Below are 12,519 nucleotides of genomic sequence, written 5' to 3'. Positions count from 1 at the left end.
CTATGTGTCCAAAGTTTCGACATTTGTAACATTCAATATTAATTATTAAATGTTAAAATCTATTGATGTTTCGTTGAGCCCTAGGAGGTTCATATTTAACAAATCTCTTTGAATTGTATTGGCTCCTAGGGTACGTGTGACATTCTACAACTTTATGACCAAATTTTCCACATGAATAACAATATCCATGAAAATTATGTTGGTACCTAGATGGAAATCTTCGTCGGGGAATTTCTTCCAAGGTTGTCCTTGCGAATCTTGTCCAATGAAGTCTACATGCCTGTCAGATCTTATAGGTTCATTGTATTTTTTTGTAGAATGTCCTACTTCTTCTTTGTAACTAAGGCTAGTTCTGTTGTTGTAATATCATTGATTGTTGATGTGTTCTTCCAATGCCCTTGAGCTATTGGCATAGTTTTGGAAAATTGTTCCCTTCTTCACTTCCTTACGCAGCGATACTACTTCGGCTTCTAATGCTTCCCTTTCTCGGTTTCTTTCTTCCAACTTCTTTTGAAGTGACTCTTCAATAAATTTGTGTTCTTTTACTTCAATTTTGAAACCTTCAACTTGTTCTTCAAGAGTATTGGAATATATCTTCTCAGCCTTGAGCTCTTTTATAATATTTATTGCCTCCTTAGAAAATTTTTCTATGGTCAACGCTTCTTCATTATTTGATACCCCTTGTTTATTGTTCTTGGCCATAAACAATACTCTCTCATTAGCTTCTTGTTCACTGTCACTGTCTTCATCAGGTGATGAGAAATCTTCTTTAGAGATAAATTTCCTTTTGAATCCTTTTGTTCTTTCCTTTCCTGTTGAATTTCTTAAAGCCTTTCTTTCCTTTTGAGTTTCCATCACTTCTGTTCAGACATTTTGCTATGAAATTCCCAACCTCACCACAACCAAAACATATCAATGGAATTTTACCTTTGAATTTTCCCTTACCAATTTTTAGTTTTCTCGTAAAGTAAGCATATTCTCCATACGAAAAACCTTCTTCATCATCTTCCTTTTCTTCACACTTGCAGGTGCAGGTGCATGTCCTTTTCTTTGAAGGTTATTTGTCCTTATTGCTTTTCTTGGATGCAGCGAACATAGTTTCTAGATGCGAAGTACCCTCTTCTTCATCAAGTCTCATTTCATATGCTATGAGAACTCCATGTAATTCGTCTTTGTTGAGTTTTTCTAGACTTTCACTATATTCTAAGACCAATGCCTTTGGGTTGAATCTTCCTGGTAACGTTCTAAGAATCTTTTTTATAATAGTCTTTTCATCAACAAGCTCTCCCAATCCTTCTAGAGTGTTCATTATTTCATCAACGTGTTGGAAGTATGCAGCAATGTTGTCATCTTCTTTAATTCCAGGTTGCCTAAAATTTTCTCTGTATATTTGAAACTTTTCTTCTTTGACATTTGAGTCACTTGCATATATATTCTTAAGCTTGTCCCATACATTTTTGGTATCTTTTCCAACCCAACAACTTATGATAAGAAGATTCAATAAGCCCACTGACAATAATATTATTTTCTTTTGCATCATTTACCAAATTCTTCTTACCTTGTTCATCCACGGTTGGTGTAAATCCATTTTGAATAGTGTCTGACACTCCATAACCTTGTGCCAAGAGATAGACCTCCATTATTCCTTTCCATAGTGCATAATTATTTTCATTGAATTGAGGTACACCATTCTTGGTATGCTCCATGATCTCCTTCCAGTTGTTAAACTGCTATTGAAGGAACCAAGCTCTGTTACCAATTCTTGGAAAATACTGGGTGGGGTGGGGCTGAATCAGTATTCCTTAGAAATTATTACTTTCAAATATTTTCAGAGCATTAGTTAATATTATATTATCATTAATGTTTTTGCAGTAACAACAGTGAATAAAAGAACACAAGAGGCACAAAAATCTTAGGTGGAAAACCCCCTCCGGGTCAAAAACCATCGAACACTTTTCTAATAATTCTTTAATATTCAACTCGAATTGAAAAGAAAGCTCAAAATTCCTAAAATATAGAAAAGAATTCTTCTCCAACTCCGACTTAATGGACGCTCCAATGCCCGAGATTCTTCAATAGTCAATTGAACAGATACCCCAACACCCAATGAGCTACAACTCACCCTAGCACCCCCCTACCACCCTAAAGTTTTCAAATGCTTGAACCTATTGGTGACTTCATGTACTAGCCTAGCACCACCCTACCACCCTATAGAAGAATAAAATAAGAATGGACTCTCGTACTAGGGAAAATGGTCCACTTTACAATGATATAGAATGATGTAGAAGAAGACGACACACTAGACAATAATCCCAACTATGACACAACCACCTAATGGTGATCCTAGACCTCCTAACACTGCCTCTTCAACTTTACACTTGTACAACTTTTGCAAAGATGCTTTTACAATGACTCTCTACAATGATACTTTTACAATGTCTGTATGGAGTGCTACCCACTTGAAGACTTCATGTGGTGAACTTCTTGCTGATGTTTTGCACCTTGATTGATGCTCTTGTCATGCTACCCTTTCTCATTATTTAGAACATTAGATTATGCATTGATTCTTCTCTTGATGAATATATAATACCTGCAAAAAGTCTTCAAGGAAATACCCATGACATGATAATAGCAAAACTTACCTCATCCTGCAGAGCATATGTTAGTGCTAATCAAAAACAAAAAATTAGAATACAAAGAACCTAATGCAATTAAGAGATGAATATGAATATATAGAATATACTTACCTGTATCTTACCTATGCTGCATCATTTTTCTTCACCTTTCTCTTTGCTGCCCTAGAATGTCTTGTCCTTTGCACTCCTTGACAACACTTGATCTAGTTTTTCTTGCCTTCTAGTAGCACGATATTTAATCTGATGTATCTTTGTGATTTCAGATCCCCAAAATGTGATCTTCGGTCTTGTAGAATCCCTCTAAGACTTCTTTCCAATACCACAGCTCTAACCCGATTTGGACTCTTGAAGACAAGGTTATACCCAATCTCTCACAGTGATCTAATTATGAACTAGTTTAGTAGAGCGAACTTGTATGACACACCATATGTCATTGTTTCCTCCTTCAGCTCTGGAGTTGATACATAGAAAGCTATAGTCTGTGCACTATCCACCAAATTTTACAGAATTCCAATCCTCTTCTCAGAGAGAGAGTTATGATGATTACCCCAAGGTCACATTTTTAAGATGAAATTCGGCAGCCTGCAAAAACCATAATTTCCACAGATCATATCTCCAAAACTATAGTGAACCAGGATCTAAGATTTTGTCATGACATTCATCAGGATTGCGAATCAAATGTATTTTTATTCTGAAATATAAGACTTCGTAGAAATGAAGTTATAGCAAAAATGCCACGATCTCTACATTTGGAGGATATATGAGATTTATTTTTATAGAGTTGAGAGGGGCTTCTATAAAGAATGTTGGAGGGATTTTAAGAGCTTAAAAAATTATTAATTAATGACTATTAAATGACCAAAACCAATTATGAGTGTCATGCCACAACCCCATAGGGTTTTAGCCCACTAACTGTGGTTACTAACTTCAAACATGAATTTCTCTCAAACCGGCAAGAATTACTTGGCATGCCATATATCAACATAAACATATCGACGAGTAGAATCTATCTAGAAGATCCTTGACTCAAAATAGAGTAAGTTATCAAGTCAAAATTCCCTTCCAAGATCAGGGTAGCCCTTAGTGTTGCTTGGGTTGACATCAATGACAACCTCAAATCATCTTTAGATGAACAGTTCCTCCAATGATTCATTTCCCCAGACCCTTACATAAAAAAAGAGTTATCAAATCCCATAGGTAGCGATTAAATTACAAACCTAGATCTAAAATTTTAAGTAGAGGTCTACATGGCCAAGAGAGAAGGACCTATAGGTTTCTGTCGTCATCTATGTGGGTCGTGCTCTGGCAGGAATGGTCAAGTATTGATGCTAGGTTACACATATCACAAATATCCAAACCAAAATGGGAAAAACACCATGAATGGGTATGACTTCGACTGCGCTTCGCAAAAACAACAACAATCATTGGATAGCGTAGAAATAACAACATTTGGTGGCATAAGGAAATTTGGTGGACATACACGTATAGGGAAAACATAAAATCCCCCATTTTTTACTTATTTACTTCAAATGATGGGTACCCTTTCCACAAAATTTTTGATAAATTACCTTTTAATATTATCTTTTGGCTAAGTGTCCTACAATTTTACCATTTTTTCAGTTTCATCATATTTCTATTTTGATCGGTTGACTGAGTTCCACTTTTCTCTTTCTTTCCATCAGAACTTGTTTTGTTTTATTTGGTTACACGGTTTGCAATTGGTGCTCATCCAAAGTTTGATAATTTTTACTACTTGGCTTGAAAAGTTGTACAAAATGTATATTTTTTTAATTTTTGGTAATTAAATTAGTAATTCATTGTAAATATTAATCCCTTGTTAATTTCTACTAATTTTGTCATTTTTCACTAACTGTCTAATTTTCTAAGAAATTACCAAACCCAAAATCTCAAAATTGCAACGTGGTTGTAGTTCATTTTGTATAATTGTTAATTCCACTCCAAGTGGGCCCCACTCCATCCTCGCCTCCTCTGTTCCAAAATAAAACTTACGATTTTTGAAACCTTCGATTTAAAATCTCAAATTTTTTAAAATATATGATATTAAATATTTGATTTTAAAAAAGCTCCAACATTCCAATATCGGAACATCGACATATCGATATTTTTATGTGGCACACATTTTAAAAATTGTGATTTCAAAAACCTCTCATCTCCAATTTGAACAATTTGAAGTTTTATGTCATGACTAAAAATTTTATTCTAAAGTTTTTCATTCTCCTTATCACTCTTCTTCGTCCTCCCTGCATCACGCTGACCTCATCATCCTCCCTCACCTCCTTATCCCTCCATCTCACATACCTCTCCTCCCTCCATTACCTCACGTATATGGGTAGTTTTTAATTAATATATTATATTTATATTAGAATTAGAATTTTATATTAGAATTTTAAGATAATTATATTATATTTTAATTAAAGTTTTAATTTAATTTTAATTTTTAATTAATTAGATTGGTTTATAATGAATTTGAAATTAATTAATTTAATTTTATAGTTAAAATTAAATTAATATTAATTAAGAAATTATTATAATTTATTTTAGAATTAGATTCTAATTAAAAATATTTATATTTTTTATCGAGACAACAAACTTTCCAGAACTCTCATAGGTTTGGTCCTCAGCTTTGGAAGCTCATAAATCGTTTTTTACTTAGCCAAATGAGCCATAGGATGGCTCGTTGGATATATAATGTCATAGAGAATATTTTTAAAATTGTTTCATAACAAAATTTGATCATTTAATGACTCTAAAATGTAGAATAATATCAAGCTCCAAATTTTTAAACAAAATGAATTTTCTGAGTTTAATTTTCTGCATTTTCATTTGCTCATAGTCTGTACTGAGTGTAGATCCATTCGCGTATGCTATTCTTGGCAAAGTAGATCTTTACAGGGATCAATGAAAAACTCAAATTTCCTTTTATTTATTTATTTAATTAAGTTTTGAATGGAGATATTCTATATTCCATATTTGGCATTTTAATTAAATTTTGATTGGCTTTGACAAGAAAACAATTGAAGAGTTGAGGAAAAGAAGATTTCAATCTATGGGATTTCTTCAGCAATAGAAGAAGAGGAATTTGAGCCAATGACAATTGTTGAAGAAAAATGACTCTTTAACAACTCTCCTATTTTGAATTCTTTTTGTAATAAATAATGGTTTGTAGAATGAACAAGAGGCTTCTCTCTTTTGAGATTTTGTAATACTTAAAGCGCTATTGCAATAGGTATTTTGGGGTATAGGTAGAGAGAGAATCAATCTCAGATCTGGGTATTATTGGTATTTTTATTTTGCATTCTAAACTATGTATGGAGAGTAGAACTTGCTCTATTGCAACTCTTCTTTTAATAGTGGAATTTCAAGCATTGTAAAGGGTTATTGGATATCAAATCCAGAGAAATGGTTTCAATAAATTGATATTTAAAATACTATTATTTTAATACTGGTTTCATTTTATAATAGAATAAATGTGTCATTTTCATTCATATTTGTACACTATTGTTGATGTGAGTAATTTTCTTTTAACTATTTACTCAGAAATTAGTCTTTTGATTATGATTTAACAAACAATAATATTTGTAAACTATTTCCTTATATTATTTTTTAATCATTCTCTTTACTAATTTAGCAATCATCATCATTTTGTGAACTACTTCGTAAATGTTGTTGATTAATTATCTCAGTTAATAGATCTCTAAATAAAATGTGTTTTGGTATCCATAATATCAATTATTTGAACTACTTGGTTAGATTGACATTTATTATAAGCCAAAACTATTTAAATATCAATCATTTAATTACTTTTCTCTTCATTGCATTAGATCTACATTTTCCTAATCGAGAAAGGCTTAAGCTATTTTTCCTTTTGCTTGCATTCTAGGATTAATTAGCATTTATATTTAACTCTACATTTTTAAAAGTCTTTTTATCAAAGAGGAAAGATTTAGTAGTGGCTTGGTTGAGCCTTAGAACATCTTAAGGATCACTTTCTTTCCTGATCAGCAAAAGAGTTGATCTCATGTCTCTTCTCTATTGGTAGGCGAAAGTCAGATTTTAAGCTAATGGAGATAGAGCGAAGGTAACTGGACCTAGTTTAACTAATTGGAACCACCATTTTAATGGAAAATGAGCTATTGTATGTTCCCAACTAGGTGGTCTCCCTTATAATGTTGAAGGAAGAGAATTTTGAGCCTTCAAAATTTTTGGCACTGGAACGAGAGCCTTCGACTTGTTGTCTATTGGAGTTTTTGTATATTAAAGTTTTATTTAATTACAGTGGCTCCTCTTAAACTTGTCATTTGGAGTTGTATCTGTGGACATGCATCTGTCAATACTCCACCAGTAGTGGTAAGACTCTTGTCGCAGGTAAATTTTAATGCTAAAAGGAATGCTTTTACTTTTGATCACGCTTTTCAATTTATTAAAAAATTTACAAATTCTGATTTTCATGAAATTGATGAAGGTATTTTATGTAGCATTTTTACTCTTACACTCTCATGGAAAAGCCAAAAGTTGGTGTGAAGATATTCCAGTTGCCTCTATTAACAATTGGGATAGATTTATCACAATGTTCCTTTATAATTTTAATGGTTATGATTATGAATAGGTATGTGATAATTTCGAAGGGATATGAAGATTTGAAAATAAATTTGTCTTATATTTTAGTGTTAGATTTTAATTAATTTGCTTGAATTTCAAAGTTGAAGATAAACCTTCAGAAATTGAATTGATATATTGGTTAGAATGTATTTTTTTTCCTCCTATTTCAAATCATTACGAAACAATTGCAAGTTTTTATGACTTTCCTTTAACTTCTAGTAATATTATCAAAAAATCTGATTTAGAGGTGCATATTAATCATGATAAGGTAGCTTCAATAATGTATGATAAATTCTTAAACTTACTACACACCTCTCAAAGTGTTAATGATAATCTTGTTGATGAACCATTATCACAAATATTACAAGAATTTGATAATCAAATGCAAGAAGATACCAGCAACAATGTTGGAGAAATCATTGCCTTGAAAGTAGACATTCAGATTATAAATCAGCAAGTACAAGCATAAATTGAAATTTCCAATAATATGCTACCTGTTGTACAAAGTTCTGAATTTGATCATGTTGATCAAGTACAAAATTAAGAGTAGCCATACAACATTCTTTATGAAAGCAAAAATAGCCAAGTAAATGATCTAGAATTTAAAATTTGCAAAGGAAAGAATTTACAAGAATCTACAAATAGAGATATTTTTAAATTCATTGCTTCTGATTCTTAGTGTCACCTCTATCCTACTATTTTTGTTGATAGAAATTTATCACACTTTACGTTAATGTTATTTCAGAGAATAGTGAAGCTAATATAAATTATTTTCCAATTAGTTTTTATCAAAATAGAGAATCATTCATTTATCATTTTTTTGGTATTAATGAACATGTGATCTATATTCCTTCTTGTTTTGACACATCATATGAGATTGACAGGAATTCTAGAGAATGATGTGAAGTCATTTATGAAAATTACTCTCACATTGAGGATATTGATTTATCTTTTCATACATTAAATCCCCATGACTAAAGTCAAATCATACTTGAAAATGAAGGGAAACGCAATACAAAAAATGTTCCAATTGACACTCATTTACAAACAATTAATCATACTCATGATTTCAGCACTCAAAAACCCATTCCAATCTATGATTTATATGATGATTGAATTCCCACTCCTATTCATAATCCTGACCCTCTCTCTAATTCACAAATTGGTATTGGCAATCATTATAATTCTATTATTATGGCCATTTTTTATGAAAAGGAAATTGTTATAAATTAGTCCCAATTGTGTTGTAACACTAATTGTAATAATAGTGTAATATATGACTTGATTTTGTTATTTTTACTTCATTTATTTTGTTTTATTTCATATTTTTTTTATGTATTCATTTTTCAATATATAGATATATTACACTAGCATATTGACCGATTTAATACTGAACGCTCAATTAATGCATTGCTTAAATGGGAAAATGAAGTTTCAAAACACAATCATGAACATCAAGAGCTATTACTCTTCCAATTTCAATTGATGTTGATTTCTTATTAATTTCTTCTTTTTTCTCAAAAGTAGTTCCAACAAGAGATTATGTTCTTACAATATAACTAACAATCTAATTCGATTAGTGATCTTCTCTTATCAATTGCTTCTTTCCTCTCAAAAGTAGTGCCAACGATAGATTATATTATCACAATATAACTAACAATGTAATTTGATTAATGATATCCCATTGAAACTACCATATTTCCATCCATTTTTCATTGATCCACTTGAAACACATTTGGAAAATTTTCCTTCACAAAAAATTATTAATAATTTAACGTGTGTACATAAAATTGGCAATTTTTTGTAGGCCATTGTATCTAAAATTCCATTTCCACAATATGGTTGGTTACCTTCTCCTTTAAACATATTCTAATCATAAATGGAAATCCATTTATATTTCTATGATGCAATTGAAATTAAGTTGGAAAGGACATTTCAAAAGAATGTGATTGTAAATAAGTTCTTTCTTTTAAATATGTTAGCAATATATGTATATTCTACATTTAGATTTAGTTCTATTACTTTAATTATGTTTGTAATTTTGTTACTAATATTCGAACAATACATACATGTAGGAATTAAAATGAGAGAATGGTTGTATTGGAAGTATGCTTATACCTAGTCATGTTTCCTTCCATTCAATTAGAAATTAGGGATAAATGAGTTTAGAATATATTATTTTTTTGTCTTCATTCATTTCGTTATTGCATATTTTTAATAAGAAATTAATGAATCCGATTTTTTGGCATCCCTTTCATTTGATGACAAAATGACTTAGAACATATCTTCAACTTTTATATAGTCAGATCATACCCACTTGTGAAACCTCCTAATTGTCTTGTAAAAAATCATCACATTGATTATATATGAATAAATTCCAAGGATTTGCTACAACTTGGAAATCTTTGATTCACAAGTATTTCTGAAAAGATCATTTTCACAGCTCTTACCCTCTCATTTAAATTTGATGTGGATGAAATTTTAAATTTCGTTACTTAGAATTTTATATTAAATAAGTAGATGATCTTGAACATATGTGAATTTTGAGAAAAATATGGGAGAAGTTGAAGATTCATGAGGTAAATTTACAATCAATATTCTTTTAACTATGCATTTTACAGGTTCGTATTCATTTATTGTTAACTTCTCTTTTTCATAGTTTACTTCTTATTTATATTTTGTTTTTTTGCATATCTTCATTAGCTTGATTTTAGAGCCTTGAGATAATCATGCAGCCAACCATTTCTAAATCTACAACACGTTCAAGGAAGTATTTTTTCTTTCGTCAAAATTTGAGGATTCTTTATATTTTCTCACATTCATTAAAACCTTGATAGGCCTTTAATACAGTATCAGAAGATTCAAATCAGATCATTATAATATCATAACTATCCTCATAAGAAAGTTCCAATAAAATCACTCTTCGATCAAATATTTCTGATAGTTAATATAATTATTAAAGGGGTTTTTGTTAAAATTTAAAGTTAAGCAAAGCACTTCTTTGTGAATATAATAATAAAAGGCCGTACCCCACATATTATTTCCATGTAGCATTATCGAAGCTTCCAAATATCAAAACATTTCATATAAGCAACTATCAAAAGACTTTGATATCCCAATTTTTCGATCCTATGATCCTCCGATATCTCTTTTCACCAGTAATCTGATATATGACATCGCCACTCCTTCGATATCCTTATATCACTAGTCTCTGATATCTCGCTCTTCCTATATCTATTATCCCTTCCTGCTAATCCTCTGATAGATGACTTCGCGAATACTACGATGTCAATAGATCTCCAATACTCTAATCATTGGTCTCTGATGTTCCCAATCCTCTGATCTCTGATAAACTTCCCGATATCCATATCAGAACTTTCGTATCAAGACCTCTGATCAATTGTTACTCTTTCACACCACGGATATCAAATCTATGATAAAAAAACCTCTGATATCGCTTCCTTCTCATATTTTGAACCGTTACATAATAAAATCCTATTGGAAGGTGAGAATATCGCATGTTTCAAATATACAACCATAGGATATTGCCAATATTTTTCTTCCGATACACTCAGGCGTACAGACCCACGTGAATTCATTTTTTAATTTTAGCAATATGAGTCAACAATCATATTTTACCTTTCATCGGTGTAGCTGAAATGGAATTATTCTACTCTTTATTGCTCATATTTGCTACAAACATGGGAAGATTTACATAAAACACTTGCAGTGAATTATCATATCCATAATTTTATCCATGTATGTTCCAAATATTACAATTATCAAGTTAAGTTGAACAATCAAATTACACAATAATTATTTTCCCTTTAGTCATCTTCCTTCCTTCCAAAAGGACTCAGAGCCTCTAAATTGGTGAGTTTTGGAATCTTGATCCTCTGCTTTTCATTTTCTCGAGATCTTCCCTTAGAATTTCAGAAGTGTTGTCTTATTGGATTCTTGGGTTTGTATTATATCGGAAGAATTTAAAAAGGATTCTGATATTTGACTTTCTGAGATCCACATTTCCTTTCCCTCCACTATCATGTCCATTATACTTAGTAAAGGAAATGTCCCATATTTCATTGTCCTCACTAAAATTATGCGATGTCAGAGTTTTGTTTGTTGATCTTGGCTTTAAAAAAGTTTCTCGAGATCTCCGACACCTGATTTTTTCTAATATTTATTAAATCTCATACTCCTTTACTTGGAAGCTTATTTTACAGGTAAATGTAAGTTCTCTTGCAATCACTTTTACAAACTTCAAATTATCTCATTATCGGAATGAAAGTCATCATAACTACTTTATAAACTGTTATGAAACTTTTACTTCTGATACATGAATGTTTGATATAAAACAAAGGCAATGTTCCCACATTATACATTTAACAAACATTCGTTGTCGGACATCATCAATATTGCAAGTTTTATTTGTAAAAGTTACACATAAACTTTGGTTCCAAGATCTTGATTCCCTTTAATATTCTAAATTTCGAGACTTCTTGTATCGAAGGTGAAATTTAATTAAACTTCCAAAACCAAATATTATTGGAAACATTATGAAGCAAACTCTTTCTTTATCGAAGTTTTTCCTGTTCAAATTTTCGGAAAGCTTGAGCTCTTACCTTTCACTTTGATTGTCTCGAGAACTCGTAACTTCATAATATTGGGTTAAGTATCTTCATAGACCTCTGATAAATTAATTATGATATTTCACCATGCTCACATGAAGTCTTGCTTGATTATCTTTGTATATATGTCCTTACCTTCATGTTATCATGGTGATCGAGATCTTATATGTATTTAAATCATAATTTTTTCAAATCCAAGTATTCATTCATCAAGATGACTCTGTGAATTTAGGGATATATATTCTTTATAGTATGTTCACATGGGCCTATTTCACTCTCCTCAACAATCTGCTTCACTAATAAGGAATTTCGAACATGTAAAGGTAATGGACCATGGTTAATTTATGTTCACTTCTCTTTTATTTGAATTTCTGATATATCGCTCCATATTTATCATATACAGATTCAAGTCATATTCATATACACATTTGCTACATTATTTTAGATTTTGAGTTGATTTCAATATTTTGGGGCTGATATAAATTTAGAATGGAAGAAGAAAAGAAAAAAATTCATTGTCTTTTCTGATGAATTTGGTTTACTGTTGATTCCTTGAACATGAAAGATTGTTTTCTTCTAGTTTACTACTTGCTTTAGATTGGATTTAATAAATAGTGTTTTTGGGTTCATGAAAT

The sequence above is a fragment of the Pinus tabuliformis genome, chromosome 8 (genome assembly GCF_031772625.1).
Source record: "Pinus tabuliformis cultivar Carrire ecotype Pingquan chromosome 8, CPIR1, whole genome shotgun sequence".
NCBI lineage: Eukaryota > Viridiplantae > Streptophyta > Pinopsida > Pinales > Pinaceae > Pinus > Pinus tabuliformis.
This window is presented reverse-complemented; position numbering follows the sequence as displayed.